At 50.1% G+C, this 8,611-nt stretch overlaps 1 protein-coding gene across 3 annotated transcripts in view; it reads right to left on the reverse strand.

Moving 5' to 3' along the window:
* Window positions 1–7,083, reverse strand: part of GSN (gelsolin) — a 54,472-nt gene extending 47,389 nt beyond the window's left edge. Inside the window, exons 1-2 of one of the 3 annotated variants that reach the window (XM_025887976.2) lie at window positions 6,983–7,065; window positions 6,231–6,434 (exon numbers count right to left, since the gene is read on the reverse strand). The gene's annotated coding sequence lies outside the window, so the exon portion shown is untranslated. Of the gene's footprint in view, window positions 1–5,724; window positions 5,826–6,230; window positions 6,435–6,982 lie in introns of those variants that run through there. The other 2 variants (XM_025887974.1, XM_073905815.1) reach the window with 2 other exon arrangements.
* Between the last annotated feature and the right edge of the window lie 1,528 nt (window positions 7,084–8,611).

Consider the following 8,611-nt stretch of genomic DNA (forward strand, 5'->3'; position numbering starts at 1 on the left):
TCATTCTATTTATTAAGTCTCTGACCTATCATCTGCACTAGGCACCCCATTTTGATGCACAATCAACAGACCAAGACCTGCCATTGGATCTTGAAATCAAACCTTTGACTGGCAGAAAAGTAGAGGGAGGAGAACCAGAGAAGGTGCCACTCCCCATTTCACAGTTGGGGGGAAATCAGGCATGACTTTCCCAAGACTATGCTGCCGAGGAAAACGAGGGGCCTAACCATTGCTTCATCTTCCCAGGCCTTGGGTTTAATAATTGAATTCGTTTTGGTTTAGATGATAACTTACAAAATCTCACAAGTGGTGGAGTAGCAACCAAGGGGCTCGCTGTGTGCTTTACGATAATTAATTGCTGTCTCTGGGCCTAAGTATCCCTGGTCGTGAAGTAAGAGGCGGGGCCAGGCAAGTCCCAAGGTCTAACTGTAAAAGCTGGAATCTGAAAGAACGATTTCGAGGCAAAAAGGCAGTCAGGAGAGGAGCCTTCTGCTGGTGGTCACCACAGTCCCACCAAATTCTCAGGGCTGATAACACAAAGGCAAGCCCATCATCCTAAGCGTGGAGGCAGAGCAGTGACCTGGCTTAAGCTCAAGGTCTTACTGCAAGTCCCAAGCAGAAACTGGAAATGAGAACAGGCTTCTCTCTCTGCTTCCTCAGCTTGGGACCATAATTGTTATCCTTACCGATGCTGAACTGTGCAAATGTAGTTGCTAAATAAAAGAATGAAGTACGATGTTTTGGGGGAAATGGTCCCTGAGCCTTCTAGTAAGACAGCTAGAACTTTGATAACCAGCTTTTGACGTTCCACCAAGAAGGCTGCCACCCTCACAAATGGCTGCTGGGAATAAGAGCTGCTGGGGCCTTCTGGGCAGCAATTTGGTAAAATGCAGCAAAGGTTGTAAAATGCACCATTTTGACCCAGTAACTCCATTTCTTGGGCTCTCTTTTAGGAAATAATGAAAGAAGACTAACTTATACACTAGGATGTTCATTGCAGCATTGTTTATAAGCAGCCAAAATGCCTGATAATAGAGGAAAGTGAACCATGGTATAGTCCCACTTAGATACAACAAGAGAGGGATGAAAAAGCAGGTTGGCATATATCATTTTCATAATAAAAAAAAATAAAACTTGGGGTTTTTTTTTACAAATAAAATGCATTATTTCATTTCTTTAATCCCCCAGACTATCAGAATGAAAGATTTTAAATAGAAATAGACATGCATTTATCTACTTAGGTAGAGAATACTTCTCAAATTCTTCTAAAAATTAAATTTACAGTCTATAACAACATGAGAAAATATTTATGTCATCATGTTGAAAAAAAAAGTCAGCATAGAAAAATTATAAATGTGGTATGACCATAATTATATAGGGGTAAAAAAAATGTGCTGCAAATATCAGGAAGGAAATGCCTCCAAATGTTAGCAGCGATTATCTCCCGTTGGCAGAATTATGGACAGTTCTTATTTTTTTATTTGCTAAATTTCCTTATCATAAGCATTCATTATAATTAGAAAAGGAAGGCAGGGGGGAAAGTCCTTGGAGGAAAGGAGGAAAAAGCACCCCATTTCTTTGGCTGGGTGATAGACATTGGGGAGGGTATGTGCTATGGTGAGCGCTGTGAATTGTGCAAGACTGTTGAATTACAGATCTGTGCCTCTGAAACAAATAATGCAATATATGTTAAGGAAAAAAAAAGATAGCAGGAGGGGAAGAATGAAGGGGAGTAAGTCGGAGGGGGAGACGAACCATGAGAGACGATGGACTCTGAAAAACAAACTGAGGGTTCTAGAGGGGAGAGGGGTGGGCGGATGGGTTAGCCTGGTGATGGGTATTAAAGAGGGCATGTTCTGCGTGGAGCACTGGGTGTTATGTGCAAACAATGAATCATGGAACACTATATCAAAAACTAATGATGTAATGTATGGTGATTAACATAATAAAAAAATTTTAAAAAGCACCCCATTTCCCATGAGGATACCACCCATACCACTTTGCCACTCCCCAAAAATTAACTAGTATTTACTGTGTCCACTGAGGGCCCAGCCTCGCCACATCGCTTACACAAAGGAGGTTAAGGGCCAGGCCCCACCCTGAAGGCTCATATATACCATCTATCCTTTGCTTGGAAAATAAGCCAGACCCACATGATATCCTTGTTGAGGTTGGAACGTAATAACACTATTTGTTTAATCAGTTTAGCAAGATAAATGAAACTACTCCCACTGGTGTGGCTCCTTCACTGAGTTCCCTGAGATGCTATGGCTGAAACCATTTCTGGAGCCCCCTGGGGAAGAGCAGGTTTCAGGGATCCTGTTATCCCTTAGTCTAAGCATTGAATGCAAGAGGTACAAGAGGCTCCCTCTGAGGCAGAACAAGCAAGGCCCCATTAGGGACCAGGATGGGGAGCCAGGCAGGAACCTAAATGGCCGTGAGGTTATTGGGAGCTCACATCTCCAAACTTGACCTTCCTCATCGACAAATTAGGGCCCATCATGACAACCTCAGGGCTATTGTGAGGCTCAAAGAAAAGAAGGTAAATCATTTCACCTCTCTAGGCTGAGCCTCAGTTTCCCTGTCTGTGAAATGGAGGCAATATCTCCTCCCTCACAGGGCTGTGAAAAGACCAGACAAGATGGAGAACACACACAGCAAGCATGCTCCCCATGGCGGCCATGATTCTTATTGCTTGCAGAACAGGGAATAAGATACATAAATGAATCTTGGGCCTCAACTTCCTTATCTGCACTATGGGGTAAACAATTAAAAAAATCCACAAAGACCAAAGTCATGAACAGCAGCTGCATCTCCAGCTGGTGCTGGTGCAGGTTAAACATAATGACTGCTGTGGGCTCACTTTGAGGTCCACGTTCATGCACTGAGCACAAAACCCTCTGACTCTGAGACCATCAGAGCCAGGAAAGCCTAATATTATCCTGCCCACCCCTCTAGTGCAGGGTGCGCCCTGAGGCCCAGAGAAAGACACACATCAGCACAAGTCACCCAGTACTTTGTCAGTGGCAAAACCAGGACCCAAGTCCAGGCCTTCTGCTGCCCAGCCGTGCCCACTGTGCCTACTGCTTTTCTCTGCTCTGCCCTCAAATTACTGATGTGGTCCCAGGCCAGGGCAGGGGGAGAGCAAGCATATGGTGGGGGAGTGCAGCGGGGAGCGGGGCAGGGAGGGCGAAGCCGGCGAGCAGCAGGAACCCAGCCTGCCTGTGGGCTACAAACTCACAAACCACATCAGGCTGAAATATGACACACGCTCACTCAGTTGAAAGGGAGGAGACAGTTTTATTTAACATACCCTGGCTGCCTAAACACTGCTCTCTCCCTTTCCCTCCCCAGAAAAATGCATACCTCCCAGGACCTGCTTTTCCCTGCTTCTGCCAAAGGGCAGGGAGATGGTCCTGGCTGGGACCCCAACTCACAGAGTGACCTAGGACAAGGGATCTTGTGTTCTCTCAGCCTTGATTCCCTGAAACAGAGGGGAGACTGACCTACACTTTGGAGTCCTGTTGATAGTATAGGATGAGTTTCCCAACGGTGGTCCTGGGAGGCCCTTCAGACCTCTCTGCAGCAGAGCTGAGCTCCCCAAGCTGTGCACACAGCCACCGTGAAAACCCCAGCAGTCCTCATCATGTCAGGACTACAAGGAAACTTCAGGATAACATTTAGTGCAGGGATTAAGAGTCAGGGCTCTGTAGTCAGAATTCCAGAATCCGGGTGCCATCATCTGGAAAAGGGGAAAGAGTAGTGCCGACAAAACCGGAGGCACATTATTTAGACTCAGGTACCTCATCTGGAAAAGGGGAAACAGTAGTGCCTACCTCAGAGGAACACTGGTGAGGAATCAAGGAAATAATTAACGTCCCTGTGGTTGATACACTAAAAGGCAGCTCTTTGTTATAATCATGCCAGCCAACATCACCCCCATTTCACAGATGAGGAAACTGAGGCCCAGAGAGCCAGGACTTGCCAAAGGTCACTCAGAAGAATGAAGGCTGCAGCTTCGCTCCCAAATCATTGCTTCTAATTCCTCTCAGTCCTGTGGTTTCTAAGAAGTAAATATATACACTCAGAGGCTGTAGATACAGACTGTAAAGTTTGCTTGAAGAAAACCAGAGATCAATGCCTCAGCAAAGGACTACAGATCATGCAGAGATCATCTCAATGACCTACCCGGCAAATTCTTCTTTTTTTTTTTTTAAGGAGTCCAACACGGGGCTTGAACTCATGACCCTGAGATCAAGACCTGAGCTGAGATCAAGACCTGAGCTGAGATGAAGAGTCAGACGCTTAACTGACTGAGCCACCCAGGCGTCCCTGCCTGGCAACTTCTCAAGAAAGACCCAAACTCCCCCCAGGAGTAGGAAGAAAGTGACCTATGGCACCGGATGGCTGAGAAGTGTAAGGCATCCAATCAACAGCTCTTGCCCATCATAGATTGGTAAAGTGCACACAAGGCTGCTAACCATAGCTACCTCTGGGGAAAGAAGGAGATCTGGAGGGATGAAGTTTACACTACACTCTTCTCTACGTTAGAATCTTTAGCAATATTTTTTCCCACTTTAAAAAAAAAAAAAACCTGCAAAACTCGAAATAATTTAGCGGCCTTATCCAGTAGCTATCAGCCTGTTGTTTGCTTTTCAATGAAATTTAAAGCAGGTTCTAAGACCTTTGGCTGGGCTTCCTGAATCTGCAACTCTGATCCATCCTGGTGGCCACTGCTCTGGTTCAGACCTGCACTCTCTTTAACTTGGACCACGTAACACCCTCCTCCTGGTCCCCCTGCCTCCAGTTTGCCCCTTCTGATGCATGCCCTACATCAACCACCAGATTAGGGAAAGTTTTTATCGTCGTCTGCTCAAAACCTTTCTCAGCTTCTCATTGCCTTCAGGATAAAGTCCAAACCTTTAGTTTACAATCTTTATTTACGGTCTCAACTCTCACAACTGCACCGTTCCCTCATGGCCATTCTAGCCATGGACTGCTCAAGAAACCTCAGTACCTTTGTACAAACTGTTTCTGTTTCTTAGAATGTCTTTTCCCTCAACTCCTTTAACTTCTGGGAACCTAATACTTATTTTTGAGGCCTGGGTTGCCCTGACAGACTTAGTCACCCCTTTATGGGTTGAAATAACTCTTGGGATTGAATGAATGTTTCAATCACTATGGATGGGAAGTATCTTGAGGACAGAGAGCTTTGTCCTCCTGGAGGCTTTTGGGCCCTCACAGGGCAAGGCACAGAACACAGGCCCAGGCAAGTGTTGAATCAAGGAAGGAGGGAAGGAAGGAAATGTCATGAGAGGCAAACCCTACAGCCTCCCCACTCACCCCCAGCTGCCTGCTTTCCTAGGTTTATATTAGTCCGTAATAAAAAAAGGCTATGGAAAATTCTGGAGTAAAGTTTCCTTCCCTGATTCACAAGGAAACCTTCTTTGCTGTTGTATAACTCCCCCCCCAACCCCCCGTGCCAACACAAGCTCCCCGGCTGTTTACAATTTCCCTACATTTATAGATAGCAAGGCCTCAGAAAGGAAAAGGGAATTTCAAAGGAGCTGGATGCTGCCTGACCTCCCATCCCATCCTTCCTCCTCTGCTCCGAGCCCCTTCCCATCCCCAAGAAACACCAAACAGCACCCCCAAGTGTGTGGGAGGGGAGGGGCAGGGATGTCTCAATGAATGGAACACTCAAGAAAGAGTAAAAAGCCCCACCAGCTAGAAGGACTCTGCCAAAGGCCAACTGGAACTGGGTCCCAGCCCTGCCCCTTTGTCACAGTGTGACTGTGAGCCCATCGCAAGCTCTCGGGGCCCTGCGGTTCTCTCAGCTGCGGAATGGGGTTGCGGTGCGACTCCAGCAGGCCATGGTCACTGTAAGGTGCGGTGCAGCCAGCGGTCCCAGTGCGCTGGTCAGAAATGTCGTCCTGGGAGAACAGGCCATGCAGGATTTAGTCTGAAAAGTGTCTAGGAGCTGAACTAAAGCAGAGCCTCCTCCCCAGAGGCCCCGCCTTCCACAAAGCCCAGTCCCCCCCCCCCCGGGAGAGCCCTGAATGCCTTTGGCTCTTCAGAGTTCTGGGTGTTTTAAAGATACCCTCTCTGCTCTGTGGAAGGTGTAAGGGTGGGATAAAGGGTGTGTGTCTGGACAGATAAAGGGCTGCAAAAGAAGCCAATGTCCCCTGCCCACCCAAAGGCGCCCCTGCCTTCCAAAAACGTGGGCTTACCCTTGGCCACCGCCCAGAGTAGCCGGCCTGCACTGGAGCAGGGGGGACACTGCTGTGACCAGATCCGGGGGGTGATTAGCCCCCAGAAGCGATAGGGGCCCAAGGAGAATGGGAGACTCCAATCACTGTCGTCAACTCTGAGAGAAGTTTCCGTGTGAGTCAGAGAAAGGAACGTACACTGCAGGGCCGAGGAGGAGAAGGCACCTTCAGGTAACAAATGCAAGCAGATGTCAGACGAGTACAAGGAAGAAGTTTCTAACAGTCCTGGGCCCAAAAAGAGGAAGGAGGTGGAGGGCTCCTCATCGCCCGCGGAGAGCAGGCAAAGGCATTATTACCTTGGAGTCAAGGATCCGCTGAGCAGACTCCCCGGCGGAGCCACCGCCCAAACCGCGGACGCGCGGCTACCTGCAAGCCCGGGTGGGATACACCGAGTGCCGTGGTGACTCCGAACCCAGTTCCCCAACCCGCGGGGGCGGGGTCAAGGTTAGCTCAGGTGCTTGCAGCCGAGCCTAGCGGGGCCTGTAGGTGGAGGCCCGGCCCCCTTCCTCCCCGGCCCTAGCCCCCCAGTCCAACCCTTCTTGGTCCCCTCAAAGACCAGCAAGGTGAGGGAGGAAGCCCCTCTCCAGCGATGCCCGGCTGCCGGGACGAGCTCCAGACGCGGGCTAGCTCGGACCGGGAGGGGAGGGAGAAGAAGGACCCAGATGCCCGGGATCCCCAAGATGTCCGGGGCCGTGGCCGCCCCCCTCCCCTACCTGCTGCTGAGGCGCTGCGGACGGCTGCTGCGGGGTCCAGCTGCGCTCAGCTGGTTCCGGGCGGCGGGGCGGGGGCTTTGCGCTCGTTCGGCCGCGGTGGGCAGGGCGCGGGCGGGAGCCGCCCTCGGGGCGGGGCGGCCGGGCCGTGGGGCGGGGGAGGAGCGCCGGCCCCTACCCGCAGGCAGCTGGGAGGATGGCCACTCGGGCTCCAGGCTGGCGTGCGTCGAGTGCACTCTGTGTCACTTTAACAGACCCCTCGCTACCTCCCCGCAAGGAAGGCATCCGGCCCCTCCTAGGAATAAACTGAGTCTCAGAGCACGGAGGGGTGATCTGCAGGAGGGAGGGGAGAGTGGGGGGAAGGAGACCCAGGGGAGCGGCCGGGCTGGCTGGGCTGGGGCCAAAGAGGTCGGTTGGGGTGGGCAGCGTGCCATGCTCCGCTGGGATCCACGGAGGCAGATTTCAGCTTTAGAGAGTTCTGACTTCAGGAGGCAAAGCCCTCCTCAGGAGAGGGCGAAATGGGCTACCAACAAAAGCAGGGGAGGTGTGCAAGCAGCAGCTAGGCCCACTGGACCAAATAAAGGAGAATGTTTCCCAACTTTATTCAGAATGAAAGAACAAGAAATGCCAAGTGCATCCCTGTCCTTAAAACAGAACCTTAAAAAAAGAATCTAAAGAGGCTTTGGAGTCAAACGGCCTTGGCTGGAACTCCTGATGCTTACCAGTCCAGTAACTTTGGGCAAGTGGCTTAACATTGGCAAAGTGTCATTTCCTCATTTGTAAAGTGGATATAATAATTGCCTCTTCATGGGGCTCTTGGGAAGAGGCAGAGAAAGACTCTCAGCACAGTGGCAGTGATTCTCCATAAATGGAAGTTCTTACCAGTGTGATGGCGGATATTTTAGGTGACAGAGAAAATCCACGTTGTCAAAAAGGTCACTTTTTGTGCAAGATCACAAAAGAGTGCAAGGTCACTTTTAAACAAATGTGATATTTTCTTCATCTCAACAGCATCTCACATGCGTTGGAGAAACAGCCCCGTATGATGGCACAGGGCACAGGACGGCCTGCAGCAGTCCTGCTGCAAAGATGGGTTCCCAGGCCTCTTGCAGTGGCTCTGTGGCTCCATCCACGTGAGGAGGACTCCCACAGCAGGAAACTGGACCAGACGACCACGATGTCCATTCCCAGCCTGGGTGCGAGCAGCAACCCCATGTTCAGCTGGGTATATCTCCCTCTCACACAAGGTAAAATGTACCAAGTCAGTAATTGCCAGGTTCTGGGGATCCAAGCAGGAAAAGCTGATGTTCAAGGAGCAGAGGAGCTAAGAGCACCATACTCACTTCCTGGTCTTTCCCTTGTTTGTTTGTTTGTTTTTCCATTGAGTAGCAGCCAGGGAAGCCACATAGCCTGGGGAATCCCAGCTCAGCTCTTCCACCTGCCCTCCCCCTCTCTTTCTGCAACTCAAGTAATTTCAGGAACCATTTCTTGAACACCTCATGCCATGCTCTGGGCTTCCCATGTGCTACGGACTTTCATCCACCCCTCCCCACCCAGGTAGGTGTTACCATGTACAGTTTTCAGATGAGGAGGCCAAGGCACAGAGGTGGTTAAGTAGCTCTCCCAAGTTCA

Source organism: Callorhinus ursinus, unplaced genomic scaffold (genome assembly GCF_003265705.2).
Source record: "Callorhinus ursinus isolate GAN/ISIS: 27379988/994484 unplaced genomic scaffold, GSC_fseal_2.0 scaffold24, whole genome shotgun sequence".
NCBI lineage: Eukaryota > Metazoa > Chordata > Mammalia > Carnivora > Otariidae > Callorhinus > Callorhinus ursinus.